The sequence below is a fragment of the Corvus moneduloides genome, chromosome Z (genome assembly GCF_009650955.1).
Source record: "Corvus moneduloides isolate bCorMon1 chromosome Z, bCorMon1.pri, whole genome shotgun sequence".
Lineage (NCBI taxonomy): Eukaryota > Metazoa > Chordata > Aves > Passeriformes > Corvidae > Corvus > Corvus moneduloides.
In genome coordinates, this window is record NC_045511.1 from 25,925,350 (window position 1) to 25,948,364 (window position 23,015).

Genomic DNA, 23,015 nt, shown 5'->3' on the forward strand with positions numbered 1-23,015 from the left:
GAAGGAAGTTAGGAAAGAAGTTAGGAAGTTAGGAAGTTAGGAAGTTAGGAAGTAAGTTAGGAAGTAAGTTAGGAAGGAAGTTAGGAAGGAAGTTAGGAAGGAAGGAAGTTAGGAAGGAAGGAAGTTAGGAAGGAAGTTAGGAAGGAAGGAAGTTAGGAAGGAAGGAAGTTAGGAAGGAAGGAAGGAAGGAAGGAAGTTAGGAAGGAAGGAAGGAAGGAAGTTAGGAAGGAAGTTAGGAAGGAAGGAAGGAAGGAAGTTAGGAAGGAAGGAAGTTAGGAAGTTAGGAAGGAAGTTAGGAAGTTAGGAAGTTAGGAAGGAAGGAAGGAAGGAAGGAATTCGGAAGGAAGGAATTCGGAAGGAAGGAAGGAAGGAAGGAAGGAATTCGGAAGGAAGGAATTCGGAAGGAAGGAAGGAAGGAAGGAAGGAAGGAAGGAAGGAAGGAAGGAAGGAAGGAAGGAAGGAAGGAAGGAATTCGGAAGGAAGGAAGGAAAGAAGGAAGGAAGGAAGGAAGGAAGGAAGGAAGGAAGGAAGGAAGGAAGGAAGGAAGGAATTCGGAAGGAAGGAAGGAATTCGGAAGGAATTCGGAAGGAAGGAAGGAATTCGGAAGGAATTCGGAAGGAAGGAAGGAAGGAATTCGGAAGGAAGGAATTCGGAAGGAAGGAATTCGGAAGGAAGGAAGGAAGGAAGGAATTCGGAAGGAAGAAAGGAAGGAAGGAAGGAATTCGGAAGGAAGGAATTCGGAAGGAAGGAAGGAATTCGGAAGGAAGGAAGGAAGGAATTCGGAAGGAAGGAAGGAATTCGGAAGGAAGGAATTCGGAAGGAAGGAATTCGGAAGGAAGGAAGGAATTCGGAAGGAATTCGGAAGGAAGGAATTCGGAAGGAAGGAAGGAATTCGGAAGGAAGGAATTCGGAAGGAAGGAATTCGGAAGGAATTCGGAAGGAAGGAAGGAAGGAATTCGGAAGGAAGGAAGGAAGGAATTCGGAAGGAAGGAATTTGGAAGGAAGGAAGGAATTCGGAAGGAAGGAAGGAATTCGGAAGGAAGGAATTCGGAAGGAAGGAATTCGGAAGGAAGGAAGGAATTCGGAAGGAATTCGGAAGGAAGGAATTCGGAAGGAAGGAAGGAATTCGGAAGGAAGGAATTCGGAAGGAAGGAATTCGGAAGGAATTCGGAAGGAAGGAAGGAAGGAAGGAATTCGGAAGGAAGGAAGGAAGGAATTCGGAAGGAAGGAATTCGGAAGGAAGGAATTCGGAAGGAAGGAAGGAAGGAAGGAATTCGGAAGGAAGGAAGGAAGGAAGGAAGGAATTCGGAAGGAATTCGGAAGGAAGGAAGGAAGGAATTCGGAAGGAAGGAATTCGGAAGGAAGGAATTCGGAAGGAATTCGGAAGGAATTCGGAAGGAAGGAAGGAATTCGGAAGGAAGGAATTCGGAAGGAAGGAATTCGGAAGGAAGGAAGGAAGGAATTCGGAAGGAAGGAAGGAAGGAAGGAAGGAATTCGGAAGGAAGGAATTCGGAAGGAATTCGGAAGGAATTCGGAAGGAATTCGGAAGGAATTCGGAAGGAAGGAAGGAAGGAAGGAAGGAAGGAAGGAATTCGGAAGGAAGGAAGGAAGGAATTCGGAAGGAATTCGGAAGGAATTCGGAATTCGGAATTCGGAAGGAATTCGGAATTCGGAAGGAATTCGGAAGGAAGGAAGGAATTCAGAAGGAAGGAATTCGGAAGGAAGGAATTCGGAAGGAATTCGGAAGGAAGGAAGGAAGGAAGGAATTCGGAAGGAAGGAAGGAAGGAATTCGGAAGGAAGGAATTCGGAAGGAAGGAATTTGGAAGGAAGGAAGGAAGGAAGGAAGGAAGGAAGGAATTCGGAAGGAAGGAATTCGGAAGGAAGGAATTCGGAAGGAAGGAAGGAAGGAAGGAATTCGGAAGGAAGGAAGGAAGGAAGGAAGGAATTCGGAAGGAAGGAAGGAAGGAAGGAAGGAAGGAATTCGGAAGGAAGGAATTCGGAAGGAAGGAATTCGGAAGGAATTCGGAAGGAATTCGGAAGGAAGGAAGGAATTCGGAAGGAAGGAATTCGGAAGGAAGGAATTCGGAAGGAAGGAAGGAAGGAATTCGGAAGGAAGGAAGGAAGGAAGGAAGGAATTCGGAAGGAAGGAATTCGGAAGGAATTCGGAAGGAATTCGGAAGGAAGGAAGGAAGGAAGGAAGGAAGGAATTCGGAAGGAAGGAAGGAAGGAATTCGGAAGGAATTCGGAAGGAATTCGGAATTCGGAATTCGGAAGGAATTCGGAATTCGGAAGGAATTCGGAAGGAAGGAAGGAATTCAGAAGGAAGGAATTCGGAAGGAAGGAATTCGGAAGGAATTCGGAAGGAAGGAAGGAAGGAAGGAATTCGGAAGGAAGGAAGGAAGGAATTCGGAAGGAAGGAATTCGGAAGGAAGGAATTTGGAAGGAAGGAAGGAAGGAAGGAAGGAAGGAAGGAAGGAAGGAAGGAATTCGGAAGGAAGGAATTCGGAAGGAAGGAATTCGGAAGGAATTCGGAAGGAATTCGGAAGGAAGGAAGGAATTCGGAAGGAAGGAATTCGGAAGGAAGGAATTCGGAAGGAAGGAATTCGGAAGGAATTCGGAAGGAATTCGGAAGGAATTCGGAAGGAAGGAATTCGGAAGGAATTCGGAAGGAATTCGGAAGGAAGGAAGGAAGGAAGGAAGGAAGGAAGGAAGGAAGGAAGGAAGGAAGGAAGGAAGGAAGGAAGGAATTCGGAAGGAATTCGGAAGGAAGGAATTCGGAAGGAATTCGGAAGGAATTCGGAAGGAATTCGGAAGGAAGGAAGGAAGGAAGGAAGGAAGGAAGGAAGGAAGGAAGGAAGGAAGGAAGGAAGGAAGGAAGGAAGGAAGGAAGGAAGGAAGGAAGGAAGGAAGGAAGGAAGGAAGGAAGTTAGTTTTTAATCTAATTTCACTTCCAAGAATGAGGTTGCTGCCTAGGTCAGCTGCCAGCCCCAAGGGCTGTTTCAGCTGCCCAGGGGTAAATCAATAATATAAATATAAAATGTAAAGAAAGGTCTTGAAAAGGGTAAACAGCAACTTTGGCATCTGCAATGCAAACAAAAAAAAAAAAAAAAGGAAGTAAGTTTATTAAAAATAACAGACATTAGGGGCTTAAATGGTGTCTCCTAAAAAACATATTTCAGGACTGATAGTATCGGTGCAACTGCAAGCAGAAATTCTGAGGGAAGATTCGTTCAGACTACGGCTGAGCTGGAACCTCTCTGGGAAGCAGCTGCCAAAGAGGCCAGATTATCTTACTTAAGAGCTTGCACCACAGTTTCAAGACCATCGCTTTAACAGTGAGTGTTTTGCTGATTAAAGACCTGTGGGAATGAGTGGAAACTGATGCCTGTGGAAAAAAATTGACTAAAGCCTGACCTAAACAAGAAACGGGAGGTATTCCGTGACTCTGGAAATGACATTGAGATGTCCTTTTCAGTAATTGTATGGGTCTTAACTGGCATTGATTCTGACATTGAAAGAATTTTAAAATACATTATTTAAAACTTGTTTCTAAAAGTTCAGTTATAAGTGCTATCTACTTAGCTGCTTTTAGAACTGTAAAGACAGGTAATCCAAAACTCTGAGACTGAGACAGGGAAAGACAAGAAAGCAGACAGGTAAACTTCCTTGTGATCTGGCATTTAATAAGACAATCCCTGCTCTTAGGTGTGCTTGGAAATAATTTCCACTTCATTTCCAATGCCCTTATGCTCTCTGATGTCTGCAGGCTGCGATTGACTTGTACACCCCATTATTAGAGGTGCATATAGGACTAGGTAGGGAGTAGGGGAAAAAAATCCCTGAAAACAACCCAAAGAAAAGATATTAACATGACGAATAGACTAAACCAGAACTAGACCCTGTTCTCCTTACTCATTTTAAAGATGTTTTTATAAAAAGCAGAAAATTCTCCCTCTTAAATCACATAATCCAGAAATTGAATGTCCCAATAAAATGATGTGGGTGCATTGTGGCTGAGCTTCAGCATGAATTATGATGTCATGGCTTTGCCTCCACGTGGATTTTGCCCTTCAGCAGCTACTAATGCCACGTCCATACAGAAGCAGATACTACAGTGTCATTGCACCTTTGCTGTTGAATGCAAATTACTAGATGGCCTAATGCCACTGCAAGCTTTTGTAGTACTGTTTTTTTCTCCTATTGATTGAACATAAATTATTGAGGGAAGTAACTGAGGAAACTCCAAGGGAGCAGAGATGATGGTCTCTGTAACTAGAGGCTGTCTGTCACTGAATGTGGTACTTCTGACCTGGTAACTTGATATAATGCTTATAATCCCGGATACTCCTCTAGGAGTCTGTCATTTGGAATCACAGGAGCATAGAATGGTTTGGGTTGAAAGGCTCTTTATAGATCACTGGGTTCCAGCTACCACCACCACCCAGTGCCCCACCATGGGCCCACCCACTACATTAGGTTCCTCAGGGCCCCATCCAACCTATTTTAGGATTTAGGTTCAGGATTTAGGATCTAATTTTGTGCAATGCCCAGCCAGACACACTAGAGACGGAGTGGGAAAATCCTTGTACCATAAGGAGAACAGATAAATTTTGAGGTGGCAGCAATAAGGACAGTTTTTCATTCAGCTGTACATGTGCAAGAAAAGGGAGGAGGGGAAATCACTGAAGTTGGAATTCAAATGGCTTTACACTAGTCTAATTTGATTTTAGTTTTAATTTTTGTTTTTACAGGGAAACCTTACGAGAAGCAATATTCCAATAGGGTTCTAGGGAAAAGTGATTCCTCTAGCAACTATTCTAAAACAGACTGACTTTTTTAAAATGAAGAGTGTTTTGCTTCATGTTTTTGAGTTGCACATATATGAGCCCTCCTAATCTCCACAATTCTGGTTATTAAAAAAGTGGACTTTTTTTGGAATCCTTAAGGATAAAAAGGTGCCACACTCTCAGGAATTCAGTCAGAAAATCTCTGACCCTAACCTGGAAAACATATTGCACGTCTCCTCCCAAGGCATAGGATTTCTTCCTTTCACCCTAGTGCAACCCTCTGACCTTTTAAACTTGTCCACAAGAACATGCACTTTGAAAAATTAGGGGCTGCTGGGCATGACCTGGGATGCTGGCTCAGCTTCAGCAGCTGGAGGCCATTAGCCACTATGGCTGACATTGTGTTTCCATTCCACGTTCATCCCTTTCTCAGAATTCAGAATAAACAGAAGTGGGGAAGCAGATGTCACCAGCTGTCTGCAGCGCCAGTGCAGGCTGCATGCTCTAGGCACCTCCTGCCCTGTAGCTCAGACCTGGGTTTAAATGTTGGAGGCAGAAAGACAGAGAACAGCTTAGCTATGTGGGTAATCAATTCTTGGTTTATTGAGGAGAATTTAGGAAGGTGTTGCTTTCCATAAAATAGGAAGTGTTAACTTAGGGCCTGAAGTGAAATCTCATTAGATATTTGAGCTTGAGGTGAAAGGCTATTAATAAAATTTGTGACTTCCGCCTTCTAGAATGAACAGCAATGTTTAGTGCCCAGCAATTAACAGCAATGAACAGCAATGTTTAGGTAGTAAAGCTACCTAAAATCTCCATTATTCAATGAAGACTTTATTATCAGACTGCTGAGATGTCTTTTAGTAGCCCTACTGATTTTGATCAGGAGTCAGAAGAGGCAGCTTTCAGATGCAGAAGTTTAAATGCTAAAAAAAAGAGCATGGTGGATGTGCCCAAGTTTTACAACACAGTAGCTATAGGTTATTAAACATATGACATATATGCTTTGACATTTCATCGCTTTAGAGTCAAAAGAATTTTCATTTAGTGCTATATTCTTCTCAGTTTGATATGTCAGGAAAGTAAAATTACCTTCCCACTGTTCTTCAATAACTTCCCATCTATTCCTGCATACTGAGCTCTCAGATTACCCAGACCAGCTCTGTTTTGCAGGTCCAAAGTTTTCCACTCAGTCCTGAGAGTGTAGCACTCAGCATTATTCCAGCAGAAAACTTGTCCTGTTGCTCCCCAATGCAACCCTTCTAACAAAGCATAATGTAGTGCAAACAGTGAGCATCTGCCATGAGGAGCTCTGAGACTGGAAAGAGGCAAGTGTGCACCATTTCAAACACTCAATCATGTAGTGAAACCAGCAAATCTAAAATAAATGTTGAGATACTCAAACACTACTATAAGCAGACAATAGCATGTAAAGCAAACGTGCATGTGAATTTAATTTCTACAGCTGAAATGGTTTAAACCAATGTAGATGACTCAGAAGTACCAGAAAGTGCCAAGGAGCTCAAAGAAAATGAAACACATTACTCTCCTCTTGGAAGCTGCGGGAAATCCTTGCAATTAGCAGCTCCAGGTTCACAGTGGTTCTTCTTGTAGAACTTGATTTTTCTTTTGTAAGTGTTCCTCAGTGTGGTGCTTTACTCTTGCAGAATTACTGCTGTTCCCTGCATTTGCCATCACCCCTTTCACCACTGTCAACTCTTTAGCATTACCTACCCATTCAGCAGTATTTGGACTTTTACAGTATTTATAATCTATGTCAGAACAAATGAAAGAGACTAATTTCCTTATGCAGTGGTTCTTTTCAATTTCTAGTCAGTGTCCCTTCCATGTTACTTGGCAAGCAGTCTTTTTGATCATTAGAAGCTGATATTGGATATCCAGGCTGGCTCCATCCAGCCTTTTATCTACCCAGCCATACTCAAAGACTGATCTAACCTTTAGTGAAAATTAAAGCTGCCTCAGGGCATGCAAATTTAGGTTGTCAGGAAGGCTTCCCTATGGATCTGCCTAAGACTCCCAGGTCCCAGTTGTGCTTCACCTTTGCATCTGATGAACATAAAAATTCTTCCATGACAATCTCTGCCGAAATTCTCCAAGGTGTCCTTTCTGTGCCATGGAGGAATTATACCTATCCACCTCTCTATTGGCAACAGGGATATCCTGTAAAACCTGTGGCTTGGTAACTTGAGCTAGAAAATTACTCGTATGTTGATTTACTCGTCTTTCCTAAAATGTTTCTTCCTTCCACTTTAAAAAATATACCTACCATTTATTAATAGCCATCATGGTAATGAGGACTCTTACCCTCACAGTAAATTTTTGCCAGTATTGTTATCCTGAAAGCAAAAAGCAAAAGCCAGTGCTCTGGAGCTGCTAAATGTTGACAGACAGCACCAAAAGAAAAGTATCAAAAGTCTCTTTTCCAAAAGATTTCTTTTTCTGACTGGATCTGGGAGAACAGCTTGGTGGTTTGATAGGTCAATACAGGCAGTTTGACAAACCTGTTTTTATTGGTTTCAAGACCTAAATGGCGTATTTGGTTGGTGGGAAAGGAGTGAGTAGCATGAACACATCACAGATTTTGGGAAGAGATGAAGAATTGTTTTAAATATGTGTCATACCTAAGAAGAATCTCGTTTGAGGGCAGATTTAATGGCACTCTGGGCAGTCTGGTCAGAAGTGGAAGTGCCCTTGCTAATGACAGGGTCTTTAGAATGAGTTGATCCTTAAAGTCCTTTCCTTTAAGGTCCGTTCAAGAATGAGTCATTGAAATGCCATGTGTTAGACTGGAGAAATGCAGCTGCCCCATATATGAAGCAGCTCTGGTCCTGTGTCTCTTCTGACACAGTGATTTGCTGCAAATTGACTTTCCTGATGACGGGAATCTCTGTGAGCTGTCTTTCTCACAATGCCAGGTATCATTTTCCATTTATCTTTGATGGAAATATCTGCTTCTCACTCCCCAGTGCATAAAGTCAAACGGAGCTTTGCTGTGCAAATACCTGACTAAAGAAAACCCCGGTACTCACATGCAACCTTGACACCATGAAAAAGTCAGAACAAGAAAAGAAAATTTTGGAAAGACAGAGACTGTCTTTTCATGAGGAAAGCAATGGTAAATAAGACTTCACCTCAAGAAAGGATAAAGGATAGTTGATAAAATCATAATAACAACTTCTTAGGCAGCAAAGTCACCGAACGGCCTAGTTAACAGCAGAAGTTAACAACTGCTTTCTGTTTGTCTAAGCACAGGCTGTGTCTGCTATGTCCTATAAAGAGTAATTGAAAATGGCATAATTTTAACCTCCAGTCTCCCAAGACATCATTGAGAGTAAGGTATGGTGCATTACCCTTGACACAAAAATAATGTGCTTTAATTTGGGAGCATTATACTGCAACTGCTGCCTGTCTCCTTGAAGGTCACTGGGAAGTGGTCAATTCATTTAACAGGATAGTTTAAGTTCTCAGTGCAGTCCTCATTTCTGTTTCCAAGATTTACTCAATATAGCTGATGCTGTGAGCATGTGATTACCAGCCAGCAGAATGAGTATAGCATATGAGTACTACTGCAGCTGAGAGTCAGGTATGCAGAGGAAGGTGCCTTCCTGAGCAAGTAGATTAATTCTTTATGCATCTTAATTATTTTAGGAGCATCAGTGACTTAATGAAGATGACTGTGTAGAGTATTTCACTATACTTATGAAATAGAGACACTACATTTTTCATATTAAGTGTAGTGGTAAGCAGCTGAGGAAGGGAAAGAATTAAGTCCGTTTTTGCAACACCTCCTTCCCCAGTCTTTTGTCTGTGACCCATAGGGAATGAGCTGCTCTGTGCTGCTGCTAGTATCTGACAGCTGTGCATTTGACAGATGCAGAATCCCCTTCTTTGTGTGCAGTGTGTCTCCCACTTTCAGGAAAAAAAATACTATCACATAGGGCATCCCTATCTGCGCATATTTGGTCAAAGCAGCAAATCGAATTATGATTTATTGGAGTGCATGTAGGAAAAAGCAGGGATGAGAACAGTGTAGGAAGAAAAAAGATACAGGACAGTTATTCCCACGTGAGATGCTGGTTAAAACTAATTTATGCTACTAGGAAAGGAGGGAAGGCCTGGGACAAGAGGATTATCTGGGACAAGCTGGGGAAAGCTGGGTGTTGATCATACTCCAGGATGATATTTAAAATGAAACATTTTCATGCGAGAATATTATCTCTTCCTTGTGCTCTCTAGATTTTAATTCAGCATTTTCCTGACTAGCCTGTGCTCTGCTTCTGTAACATGAAGCTTCTGCTAGCATACAGCACCTTTCTTGCCCTCTCTAATGTGTTCAGGTGCTGCTTTCATTAAAAAGGTGCACATCTGAAGCCCTTGCTTGTTTCTGACTTACTTCCCTGCTTACTGATTTATGTATTCTCCAGGCTACAGCTCAGTCCTCCCAGTTTCTCAGGCGTAGAAGTTTCCATGGTAACCTTGTGAGTGGAGGTAAAACCGTAGCAGAAATCAGTGTTCAGCCAAGGAGCCACTGATGTGCAGGAGAACTGCTCGGGACCACGTTACAAAACATTCTGGCATGGTGAGTGCAGATCCCATCTGGGGCATTCGTGGCTTTCTCAGCTGCTCTTTTACATTTCCTGCCTTTTCCCTGTTGCCCTGCCTCTTTGTCTCACCAGACCTAGTGTAGCACCCGGAGTACGTTGTGGTAAGACACTGGCTGTGGGTGTCCTGAGGCTGCCCTGCTAAGCCAGCACCATCATCCCTGGATGATTTACTGCTGTGTCTTCCCTCTGAAGGGAGCAGAAGTGGGGAGATGAGCCCCTGAGCTGGTACCACCACCCCTGCTGAATTGCAGCTTGTCGGTTTAGCCCAAGTCTGGACTCTGGCTTCACTTTGGAGGTGAACACAAGTTCAGAGGTTGTGATCTGTCACCTTGTGGCAGCATGCAACAGGAGTCTAAGCCAGAGAGAAGCCAGTGGTCTTGTTTCAGGTGTTTGTACTCCTGCCAATAAACTCACTGGGTCGTCCACTCTTTACAGATAGCCATGAGTGCTGAAAATTTTCTTATAGAATCATAAAATAATTTGGGCTGGAAGGAACCTTTAAAGTCCTACCAGTCCAGCCCCCTGCCATGGGACAGGGGACACTTCTGACTAGTTCAGGTTGTTCAGACTCCTGTCCAGCCTGACCTTGAATGTTTCCAAGGAATGGGCACCTGCAGTTTCTCTGGCCAATCTGTGCAACATTTTCACCATCCACATCATAAAAAATGTCTTCCCTATATCAAATCTAAATCTACCTTCTTTCAGTTTGAAATTAGTTCTTGTCCTAACCCTTCAGGCCCTACTAAAGGTCAGTCCTCATCCTTCTTACAAGTCCCCTTTAAGTACTGAGAGGCTGCAAGAAGGTCTCCCTGGAGACTTCTCTTCTCCAGGTTAAATAATCCCAACTCCCTCTTCACAGCTTTGTCACAGCTTGAAGAGAGAGTATGTGGATTTGGAGCTGTATTTCCTTGTGCTTCTGCTCCCAAGAATCACTGCAGGCTGAGCACACACCCTGCCGAGCATGGTAGGACTTTGCAGGTCAAGTTTCTGTTTTTGAAAGAGGTTTTTTTTTTGAAAAATGCACTGGGTACCCAAAGCGGTGGTAGAATTTATTAAAACACGAGAACAGCCCAGACTGTCCAAGTGAAACTTGGAAGGTGCCCTGCAGCAAAACCTGACAGAGTGACACCACCAATAGCAGAGAGACAAGAAACTGGCAATTATCCACTCCAGTTGCAGTGCAAGCAGACCTACTCATTTACAGGATCACAGAATCATTTAGATTGGAAAAGACCCTTGAGATCATTGAGTCCACCCTATGACCCAACACCACCTTGCCAACCAGACCATGGCACTGAGCACCACGCCCAGTCTTTTCTTAAACACCTCCTGGGACTGTGACTCCACCACGTCCCTGGGCAGCCCCTTCCAATGCCTAATCACCCTTTCTGTGAAGAATTTCTTCCTAATGCCCAAAGTAAACCTCTCCTGGCACAACTTGAGGCTGTTTCACCTTGTCCAGTCCCTTGCTTCCTGGGAGCAGAGCCTGACCCCTCCCTGGCTGCACCCTCCTGTCAGGGAGTTGTAAAGAGTGATGAGGTCTCCCCTGAACCTCCTTTTCTCCAGGCTGATCTCCCCCAGCTCCCTCAGCCACTCCTCACTGGACTTGCGCTCCAACCCTCTCTCCAGCCTTGTTGCACTTCTCTGGACACACTCCAGCCCCTCAGTGTCCTTCCTAAATTGAGGGGCCCAGAACTGGATACTCAAGGTGTGGCCCAACCAGTGCCAAGCACAGGGGAAGAATCACTTCCCTGGTCCTGCTGGCCACACTGTTCCTGATGCAGGCTAGGATTCCATGGGCCTTCTTGGCCACATGGGCATACATTCACTCATGTTCAGTGGCTGTTTAGCTGCTGAAAGGAAGGTTGAGTTCTAAAGAGAGCTGCTGCCTCTTTCCAAAATACACTTTTCCACACTTTGGATACTAGGTGGTTTCCTTAAAGCCCAGTGTGTCCTCATGAAGGTGACTGCAGCTCCTCAGGGACACCAGGGTTGTTCCCAGCTCTGGCTTCCTTGGTGCTTGTCTGTTACCAGTGACAGCATCCGTGGAATCAGTACAATCAGTGGAAGAGGAACTGTCTTCAAACCTATTCTGAAATTTACTCTCTCATGAAACTCAGAATATTTTCTAGTAACAACAGAAAGTCTTTTATGCTTCTTTTGATTTTAGGAAGTCATTCAGCAGCAGCATTTTCAGCAGTTCCTTTTAAAGATTATTATCTGCTTGTTTGCTAATCCTCCTGCCTGATCCACTTAAACTCACAAATCTAGAATAATCTTAAGGAATAAGTATTAAGAATTTGTGGTACTCTGGGGAACATGTGGAGTCATGCAATTCAGATTTATTTTAACTATAATTCTTAGTTCTCTGTCTGTGTGCTATGCCAAAGGCAAAAGCAAACCTAGTTGTGGAGCAGTCTGGGAACATCCTGGAATATCCCCTTCCCTGCCCCTGCTTATTATTAACATGGACGCTTATTTTTGAAGATCTCTTTTGTTGTGGAAGTAAGTAATCAAGCTAAAGAAGGACAGTTTTCCTGGTCTGGAACGTACTGCTAGGAATAAAGCCCTCACCAAACTGTGAAAGTAGTACTTTTGCCTGACTTCTCAGTACAATAGGGTTCCTTCAAATCCAGTAACTGGCTAATCAGCTCTGAAGACGGATGGAGTGTTAATAACTTCCAAACCTTCTCATCACTGGACCTGCTTCTTCTCAGAAAGGTCAAACAGCTCTGACGTTCTGTAGTACACAGTAAAATTTTTGACCATGTGAGAGCCAGGCAGTGAGAAAGACTTGCTATGGTCAGTGAGGGAAAGCCTAGAGCAGAAGCTGTCTAACAAGAACATGCATAAATTGAAAAAAAAATTATATTTCTGAGGTGTTTTCTGAATGTTTTTTTATTCACTAGTTCTGTCCTACCAATGCATGATGTGTTTGCTCTGCATTTGATATCACCACACAACTGACACAATGAAGAATCTCTAATACACTAAACTTGTGTCTCCATCTGCCAGGGATTAGCCTCCAGAAAAGAGAATTGTTTTTGCATTAAATACTAGAACAGCAATTACTTCTTAAAATAAGGGCTGGAAAAACCAGCCTACATTTCTCTCCTCTGATGAGTGACAAGTTTCTCACTGTAATTGCCCTGATTACTTGACCACAAGCTGCATTTTTGTAGCTCCCTTGATCTCTGCTCTCAAGCCGTCTTGGTAAAAAGTGCTCAAAACATTGTGTGATGCAACTTGCAGAGTGCAAAGCAAGGATTTGATTTTAATTATTGTGAGTATAGATTTATGCAACTGACAGGATGACAGAGATAGAAATACACCAGAAGATCTGAGAGAGAGACAGCCATTGATGTAGGCGTACATCAGCGTACTCCTTTGCTTCTGTCTCCATCTTTAAATTTTGTGTTGCGTTGGGAAGAGGCGTGTAACAGAGACACTCCTAGGAGCAGGGCTGAAGGACCACTGCCTTTTCAGTTTGGTCTTAATTTATGTTTGTAAAGAAAACAGGTGCAAGCCATCATCATTCTGACTGCATCATGTGTATCAGCACTGGTAGAAAGTCACAGGTGTCAGGGCTAAGGGGAATTTGCCTCCAGACTTGAATTATTCTCCCTGGACACAGTCAGTGAAGGTTTCGCTTCTGAGATTCACTGTCTCATGGATACCAGGTCACTCGAAGTAGCATTTTGTTCTCTGATCCTCTCTGGCTGGATGCTAAAATTAGAGAAACAAAGCAGCCTGATGGAGTTCTGCCTCCTCGGAATGTTTCTTGGTTTTCTCTAACATGCCCCAGCACTTAACCTCAGCAGTGGAAAATGCTAAGCAGTTTGTCAGTGTTGGCACAAAAGCTGCTTTACACGATGTTCTAGGTTTTTTTCTTCTTTTGGCCCCTTCTTGTGGAAGTTTGCTGTAATAGTTTGCAAATAAATGTGCAGTTAGAGCCCACACTGAAGCTGCCTGAAGCTCCCAGCTGCTCATCGTAGTAACAAGTACTTTACCTGTTTCCTAATCAGTGCTCTTCTAACCTTAACAGCCAATTAAGACACCACGCACAGCATACGTGCCAATTTTCAGAATGCTTCTTCCTCACTGGAATTAGCATATCATGCAGGAAATGGCTTGTGAATAAATTCATCTGTTGGCTTGTCGTTACCTTTTTATCCATTTCTGCAGATTTATATGACTGTCTTACTGCCTGGAAAGTTACACAGGCCTGAAAGGGAAACCTTCCTTCTCAACCTCAGCTCTGACTTCTGTAGCTGCTCCGTGCTTTGGCAGCTGCAGGAGGAGCTTATGTGTCCCTGCCACTTCATCTGAAGCCTGCCAAAATTTCCCTGATAACTGAGGCGTGGAGCTGGATTCAGGGGTTTATATGGGTTGCATCCCAGATCTCCCTGACAGAGAACGTTATACAGAGGGTTTAGAGGTTTGGTTTTTTTTTTTTTTTTTTTTTTTTTTTTTTTTTGCAGTGCTAATTGCTGTACAAACAGAACAAAGTGGAGAATTGTCCCTGGGAGCTGCAGCCCAAGACAGGTGCAGGCAGCATTTTGCAAACAAGTGAGTAGTTCAATAAACAGAGAAATTAGCGGTGCTACGTTTCCTGAGTGTTTCTCTCCAAGGTGATTGATGCAGATAGCCATGATAAGGCTGGTGACAGCTTGGTTAGCAATTGAGTATTTATAAAATTTTCTCACCACCTAGATCTTGCTTTATCATGTTTTTCCTGCAGTCAGCATCCTTTTATCAGGGGCTGCATGATTTCTCTCACCTGCACAGCCATCTACTAGTGGCTAGTCACATTTTTTTCTCTCCTGCCAAACTGAAAATGATGATGGATGCAGAGGTCCTCAGGGAGCCATCCACAGTCCTCATTTTTGTAGCTAGGGTAGACAGAGTGGAAGCATAGGAGGTAGATAGACGTGTTTGAACTGGGAGCAAGTAAAAAATCAAAATCTGATTGTATTTAACTGCTAACAGCTTTTTCTTTCTGGTCTTTAGGGATCTTCTGTGTTTCATCAGGCAGAGGCAGCTAAAGGAAGCAAAATAAATTAGTATGTGTTGAACTCTTTACCATTATTGTGTAGAAGAGAGTAATGAATCATGAACAATTATTTTGATCTTAATGGGAATTTTCCTGGAAGTAGAACATTGGCCTAGTGTCATTCAAACGACACAATCAAATCAAGGGTATTAAAGTGAGCAGCTGAATTGGATTACCTAAGGGATTCGGGGTGAAAGAAGCGTGTCCTGAATGAGTGATCATGTGAGATCTTTACTTGTATTATTGCAAGGAATTGAACGAACTCATGAATGAAGTTGAGGTGAGGTCAGCCAGAGCCAGGGTGTCAGAATCTGAGTATAACTTGCATCAGATGGAAAAGTCAAACACAAACCAGCCAAAAAAATGAGTGTGAAGCAGGTGGGATTAAGCTGTAAGTGACACTGATGGACTTGTTGAAAGCAGTTTGAGGAGGTGTTGTGGTTTAACCCCAGCTAACAGCCCAGACCTGCACAGTGGCTCACTCACTCCCCCACCAGAGGAATTGAGGAAAAGAATCAAAAGGCTAAAAGCTGGAAAACTCATGGGTTGAGATACAGACAGTTTAATAGGGAAAGCAAAAGCCATGCACACAAGTAGAGCAAAACAAGAAGTTCCCTGCCTCCCACGGACAGGCAGGAGTTCAGCCATCCCCAGCAGAGCAGGGTCCCATCATACATAATAAACACAAAACAAACACCATCACTCCAAATGTCCCCCCCTTCCTTCTTCTTCCCCCCAGTTTGTATACTGAGCATGATGCCATACGGTCTGGAATGTCCTTTGGTCAGTTTGCATCACCTGTCCTGGCCGTGTCCCCTCCCAATCTCACAGGTACCCCCAGCCACCTCCCCAGGTTCCTTCCTGCGGGAGGAACAGAAACGGCCTTGGCTCTGTGCAAGCTCTGCTCAGCAACAACAAAAACATTTCTGTATTATAAGCATTGTGTTCAAACACAAATCCAAAACACAGCCTTGTACCAGCCCTTGGGAAGAAAATAACTCTGCCCCAGCCACAACTATCAGAAAACACATGAAATCCCCTGCAGAGTGATGTCTAGAAACTTCCCCACATTCCAGAGTGGGGAGCAGAATGCACTTTTCATGGACAGATAGCTGTACAGCTGTGTTTCTGTCAAAGACTAAAACTGAGATCACCTTTCTGAAGCCAGAGAAGGCCATTCACACTCAAACACATGAGCAATGTGGCTGAGGAGGAAGCCAGCTGTCCCTGCTATCCCAAAGGACTAGAGCAAAAAAAAAAAAAACCAACAGAGAGGCAACAAATGAGCAACCTTTAGTAAAAAATACTGGCAACCAAAATGCTAAATTGCTCAGCTATGCAATCTGATACTTACCAGGCTGGTGACAGAGTAAAGGCCATCTCTAAAAGCCCCTTGTTTAGTTCCTGGTTAAAGCTGGCTATATTTGCTACCAACAGGGCAGTGCCATGCACACCATTCTGAGTGTTCTCTTCTGATGTTAAGTGGTGACAAATCTGAAACAGCATTTGCATTGGAAAAGGAGATGAAAACCAAGGTTTTTATAGATTTATGTTTATGCATGCCTTTTGGATGTGTACTATATAAAGCTAGCTTGAAAAAAAGACCCAAACAAATATTAATTCTAACCTCCCCTCCTGCTATTTGCTGAGGAAAATATGGCATAGATGCTGTCAGCCTGCAAGTGACAAGGCAAAAAGAGTGTCTACACACTACTAAGACAAGACTGTGAGAAATGTGTTGTTTGCTTATCTATTTTACTTTAAAGTTAATATTCTAAACTATTTTACCATTTCTTCCAGATTTTGTTCGCCTTGAAGATCTCTAAACATAAAAACAAATTGTTGCAGAGCAAAAATCAGCTGTTGAACAGAACATAGACTGCTACATTGCAAAATAAATCATTAGGTAATTAAAAGTAGATTCTAACAAGATAGTCTGGAGCACAATCTTCACACATGTGGTAGTGGCTGACGTGAATAAAGGCCAAAGTGTGTTCCATGTTCTTACTGTAATCTTGTTAGAATGAGGTTTATTTTCCTTTTTTGTTGGACCTAGGTATCAGCAGGAGGAAACATTTAAATGGACAGACAAGGCTCAGGGATCTGCATCACTATAGGTGTATACTTCTTCTTCATCATGATCTCTCTACAGGGTTTTCACTTCATCTGTCTTTCCAAAATGTCCCACACTAGTATGCAGGACCTGGATCCTGTAACCTGTCTAATCCGCTGCAAGGTGAAAGGACAAGAGGAAATGGCCTCAAGTTGCATCAAGGGAGGTTTAGTATTGATATAAGGAAAAAATTCCTCACTGCTGGAATGACCATTAGAATAGACTGCCCATGGAATCACTGTCTCTGGAAGTGTTCCAAGGTGTGTGGATGGGGCACCTGGGGATATAGTTTAGTGTTTAACAAGACAATGCTGCATTGACAGTGGGACCCAATGAACTTGGAGGTCTGTTCCAACCTTAACCATTCCCTGATTCTCTCTTCCAGGAACACAATTCATGTTAATTTCTGTAGGTGAAAATAATGCTTATCCTAGGAACAGTCCCTTGGACTTCTATAATGCAGACATCTTGCATTTTATGCCTGCATTTTCTAGCAAGTGCTGGCGAGTTGGTAACACTGTACGAACTCACACTATCAGTTTCAGGTGTAATGCTGTAAAAGACCTAGACCAACCTGTCTTGATTGTGCAGCTGCTGACAATTTTGATGTTCGTGTGGCTTCCTGGCATATCAAGTTTCAGTGCTGGAGGACTGGAGGCATTGATTGCCTTAAACATGGTATCTTGAAACTTCAGCCTCTATTCTTGTGTCATGTACTATATCAAACGCATTCTGAAGCATATTTATATTTTGAATTTCACTCTTGGACTGTGGTTTTTCAGAAACTGAAACTCTCTTTTAGACTTCTGTCACCTTCTGTGTTCTATTAATGGCTCACAAAGTGTTGTCCTGGGTCTGGGATTTATATTCTGGCTGGGTGAAATTGAGGAGAAAACAGACCCAGCTATTTTTTTAGCAAATGTAGAAGTAGTATTTTTGCATGGAGACTGCGATACACAGACACTCCATCACACATGATCATCTGGTGTACAGTACAGCTCCAGCTGTTGCAGATGGCAGAACATTGATACAGGCAATCAGAAATCACCTATCTGAATGTGTGTAACTGCAGCAAGAGAACTCTTGCCAGTATGCTCAGGTCTGCATATGTCTTATTTCCACAAAACCATGTCTGATTAACAGTCTTGAGGAATATGTACTTTCATCAACAAATCACGAAGCAACAATTTTGTGTTCTTCAAAATCACCTCCAACAGTGTTGTGCAAACCACTGTCACTGTTTGAGAAGTTTTTGAGAGGACCACTGTAAAAGACATGAGGATTTTTGATAGAAAAGGAGTGTGATATCAAGTGATATCAAGGGAGACATTAGGGAATGTAGGGAATGCAAGTGATGCAAAGAAATTGACATCTTTAAAACACATAACATCTCTCAGTGCTGAGTTCCACATTGCGTTTGGCCTGTGGATCAGGTTCTTCCTCTTTTACTTAATTTGTTGGCTCAGTTTCAAGGATTTCAGCAGAGTATTGATTTCTGTTTCTTGGGAATCTGGCCTGCCATGTTTGATCACATTGCTCTGTGTTTATGATTGGGATTTCATGTCTGAGGATTGTCAGTCTCCTGAGAAAGAGCATGAGTACAAAGTGCCCTGGAGAATATCTCAAATTGTGCTGGGTGTTATTTTCAGGAGGTAGGAATTATGACAGAGAAGGAAAAAGCTACTGTTTTAATGCACTCTGACCAGTGGCAGAGGCCACAGTGTCCCTTTAGCAGATAGAGAATCATAGAAATATAAAACCATTGGGTTGGAACAGTCCTTAAAGACCTTAAAGTCCTTAAATCCCACTGCCTTGGACAGGGACACCCTCTGCTAGACCAGATTGCTCAGGGTGCCATCCAACCCGGCCTTGAACCCTTCCAGGGATGGGGCAGCCACAACTTGACTGGGCAACATGTTCCAGGGCATACCCGTCCTCACAGTCAAGAATTTCTTCCTCATATTTAATCTAAACCTGGCCCCTGTGAGTTTGAAGCCATCACCCCTCTTCCTAACATGCTCTTGTCCTACAGATTCCTCTCCAGCTCTCATGGAGCCCCTTTAGGTACTGGAAGGGTGTCTAAGGTCTCTCTGGAGCCTTCTCTTTTCCAGACTCAACAACCCCAACTCTCTCAACCTGTCTCCAGCCCTCTCAGCTCTTTTCAGACTCCTTTGGACTTGTTCCAACAGGTTTATGTTTCCTTATGTGATTCAGACTGAAGTAATAGCGATGATCATGAGCAGGAGTCAGAATTTTCTGTGCCAACCAAACAAACGTTCATCAGCACTCCATTTTTAATATTCTCTGCAGCACGTTTAATAATGTAATTCTCCAGTGCATCTGAATGTTTAAATATACCTGCAAAGGAGAAAAGTCACTGGCTAATGCAAAATTGCTCTGAAGTATGTAATTAATTTTGATACATTGAAAATCCAACAGGCCTAGACTGAGTTATAATGTTGAGCTTCTTTATGAGCAATTTAATGCAGATGGGAAAGATTTTTCTTTTGTGCCTACAGATTTTATCTAAGGTGGTGGCTCTTGGTTTGGACAAGAGAAACTCCTTGTCTTTTGGAACACATATGCATTTCTGACATTGTGTCCAGAATAGCAAAAGATTTTATTAACACTGTGTGAGGTCCCAGGAGAAACCTAAACATGCTAAAAATTACAGATTAAAAATAATTAATAACTAGTAATTTCATTGTTTGTGAGTAAAATGCAAGTTTCCAGGGCTTCAGCAGAGGGGTTTTTAGCATGTTTTTTAGTATTTAGTATTTTCAGCATGTTTTTTCATGGAAAGTGAAGAGTTGGGATGTTTTTCTTGACCTTTATTATTTATCTGTGTTCCATTTCCCAGGGTTGTGTGGCATACCTGATACTATGAGGAATATCTCTCACAAGCTGCTTTGTGCCCTTCACACAGCATGAAACTGTGTCAAGCCAAGGATCCACTGCACATGAGGTTTTACAGTCGGTGTTTGGCCTCTGAGTATCTTATGCAGCTGGTTGCTTATCTGCTCACTGCTGGGGTAGATTGAGGAGCAGAAAAGGCCTTGGTTCAGTGCAGGCCTGCTCGGCAGTAATGAAAACATCCCTGTGTTATCAACACTGTTTTCTGCACAAATTCAAACATAGCCCTTACTAGACCCTGTGAAGAAAATTAACTCTATCCCAGCAGCAAACTGAATTAACAAATGTTCAATTAGCTCAGGGAACACCACGGCTGAGCTGAAGAGGATGCATTTAAGCATTCCTGATGGTGGTCCTACCTCTGGTGAGCCTCCCATATGCTGAGCAGTCGCTCTGCCTGTACCAGACACTCCTCCTTGCTCCAGAGGGAGGGTGAGGTGAACCAGCCCCCTCCCCTACACTGCACCTCCATCCACATGAAAACATGGGGTGTTTCTCTCAAACCAGGGAGGACTCAGTCACTCCCATCAGGTCAGAACCGAGACTGTGTTATAAGAGCTCTGCCAAAACCAAGGGATGGTAGGTGAGGGTTGCAAGCTGCTGCAAAGAAACCAAGTTCATGATTTGCCATAGCTCTCTGCTTTTATGGTACTTGTACCACTGCAGGTGAGGCAGGAGAACTTCATTCTGGTTATTCTGTGGTGAGTGTGAGCAGCCAGGCAGTGGTAATGTCACTCTGCATTCACAGAAAAATTGACTGACTGAATTAGGCTTTTTCAGTGTGGACATGGAAAAGTGGGAGCATATTTTAATGTCAGAGAAGGACAAAATGTTTTTATGTGCAGTTGCTACCTGCAGAGAAAGGTACTGATGATTAGGGCACTAAGTGACCCAAGAGCAGCAGCAATGTCACAGTGTGGTGGGATGGGGCGATGCCTTGGTCAGCGGCCAAGTACTTTAGCAAGTTAAAAACTGATTAATAGCATACAACTTTTCTTCCAAAGGCAATGTACCTGATCTCCAGTGCAGGACAATCTACTGGGAGACAATAGCTAGAAGCCGTATACTGTAGGCAGATGAAAAAACGATAGTGAATCAAAATCGGGGGAAAACTGCCTTTCCATCCAGAGTTATTAATTGAAGGAACTCATTTTAATCAAAGAGATTCTAAGCAAATATACAGTTATCAAAGGTGAAGCCACTGCCTGCGCATTCTCACACCATTCAAGGAGTCTCACTGAAGTATCTGCTAGTATAAACAAAGAACCTCAGACTTGTCTAAAACCAGGAGCATTCTCACTTTGTTCAGTGACTTTTGTATAGTATGACAGTGGTATTTTCTGCATGTGTGTAGCTTCCTTCTTCAAAGCATCAAGAGAAAATGACATATATGACTGCAAAGCTCCTGAATGATCTTGAAAACTACTAGCAGAAGGCAGACAGGCTGAGAAAAGTTGTGGATTTATTAATTTTTCGTAAAGAAGGCATTTATTTGTGAAATGGTAACATATAGTGAAGCTTCATTTCTTTGTCCTCAGATGCTGCTAATGATATGGTGAAAGGTTCACATTGCTTTTGTTGAGGGCTGTTAATGAGTCAAAGAGACAAAAAGATCCAGTTCAAGGTTGGAAGCAGAGATGTTCCTTTGGGAGGCCACACCGGGGAGTAGGCGTAGGCCTGTGTCCTGCTGAAACTGCTTCTCTGTTAAACCATTCAAATTGCATCCTCCAGGATAAAATGGACTGCTTGCAGAAGATCTCCAAAGCTGATGGACAGAGGAGGGCTGCTGGTTACTGGTTTACAGCAGCCTGCCCCAAAGCCACCAGGTCAGGGGATATGTCTCATGGTATTGGGCGATTGAGGATGGAGACAGCAGGGGAAGCCAACACTGCTTTTAGGTCACAGAGAAAACGGGTGGCAGGGCTGTGACCTGAAAGCCAGGCTAAGGCAGCAGTGGGCTTCTGAGCAGGGAGAATTGCTATACCAGTACTGTCAAAGGCTTTCTGCACAGCACATTCTGGTGATTCCGAGTTTGTAATGGTTCTGGCTATCTGTCCAAAAATGTTCTTATGAAACTTGGATAGAAGCTGGTTTTTGGGACAAATGGGTGCATTGGCCTGCTTCAGACTGCTTTGCAGAGTCAGAATATCATGACAACAGATGATACACTCTCAGCAATTCAGCACACAGTTTTGTCCCCTGCTGTGTGGTCCTAGCATTTTTTTCACAGGAATGCATGCTGTGATACTGATGTCACAGTCCAGGAAATGAAACATATTAATGATTATAGTGACACATGTGAAAATGAGTAGCACAAACCTCCTGTTGCTTGCAGAAGAATAAGCAGGGAGCTTGGTTTTTGGCTTACTCAGGTGAATGAACAGTGTTGTTGAAGTGGGAGAGTAATAGATGCAGGTGGTAGAATAGTTTAACAGCACTAAATTATTCAGGAATGTTGATTCTGTTCCAGCAGCTTGTTAGCTAAAGATGTTTGGGAAAATTAGCATTCCCTCAAAAAATCTGCCAACATAGATTTACCTGAGAAGAGCTCTTTGAAAAGAAGGGTTTTTAAAAAAATTTTTGGACACTTGGAAGGTGTTTCCTGGTGGACTGATTCTTTCCACAAAATAGGACAAAAGGGGAGGAGGAACTGACTCTTATGGGAGTTGGTTTTTTATGTACTTTATTGATGCACCTTGGTGTTTCACTGAATGTTGCTAAGGCAAAATTCCTGTGCTTAAAATGAATTTTATTATTTTAAAAAGTATAGAATTATACTCTATTATGGATTGATGGATGCATGTATTAATTGATTGTAAAAATAAACTGATGAATAAACTGAAGAAGTAGAATCAATCCAGTGATACAGATTGGAGAGACCCCTGGAGTTCTCTGGTCCCTTTTGCGGTCCAAAAGTCCCTTTTGGAGCAGGGCCATCTGATTCATGTTGCTTTGGGCTGCTGAGTTCAAATACCTGCAAGGCTGGAAACTTTACAAGTTCTCTGGGCTCCTGTGCTGGTGTTTGACCACTTTCATGGTGACCAGAGGTCTCTTTTTCCCCATCTGGGGTGAGTCTGGCTCTTCCTTCTCCACACATTTCCTGGAGGTAGTTTCAAAAATTCACCATCACCCAAATGATTATACAATTTTACAGGTCTTCTACATTTTTCATTCTTCCAGATTTGCACTGAACACCTTTGCTAGGGTGCCTGTGGATTTGTATCTTTTCTCAAAAAGGGGAAAAATAACAATTTTCTGATAACTAGTCCAAAGATCATCTTGTGAAACCAATGGTAAAAAAATGAAAGTCTTAATCTTTAGGTGATTTTTTTCCCCTGGTGATTTGCCAAATCATGTTAGCTAAAGCATGGCCAAAATATCTCACTATGTCTGAGAAAAGACAATGGAGTAGCATTTGCCAGCTGCTGTGTAAGGACACTGACTTTTGTGCAGCTTAAAGAAAAAATGGAATATCAGCTATCTGGGGAAAAAAGGAATATCTGATGGGTTAGGCAGTAGATAG

At 42.8% G+C, this 23,015-nt stretch overlaps 1 long non-coding RNA gene across 1 annotated transcript; it reads left to right on the top strand.

The window, feature by feature from the left end:
- The first annotated feature begins 9,246 nt into the window (after window positions 1-9,246).
- Window positions 9,247-22,202, top strand: LOC116438132. Its single transcript, XR_004237602.1, has 4 exons — window positions 9,247-9,388; window positions 13,895-13,982; window positions 16,267-16,372; window positions 19,440-22,202. It is a non-coding gene; the product is annotated as an uncharacterized LOC116438132 (long non-coding RNA).
- The last annotated feature ends 813 nt before the right edge of the window (window positions 22,203-23,015 follow it).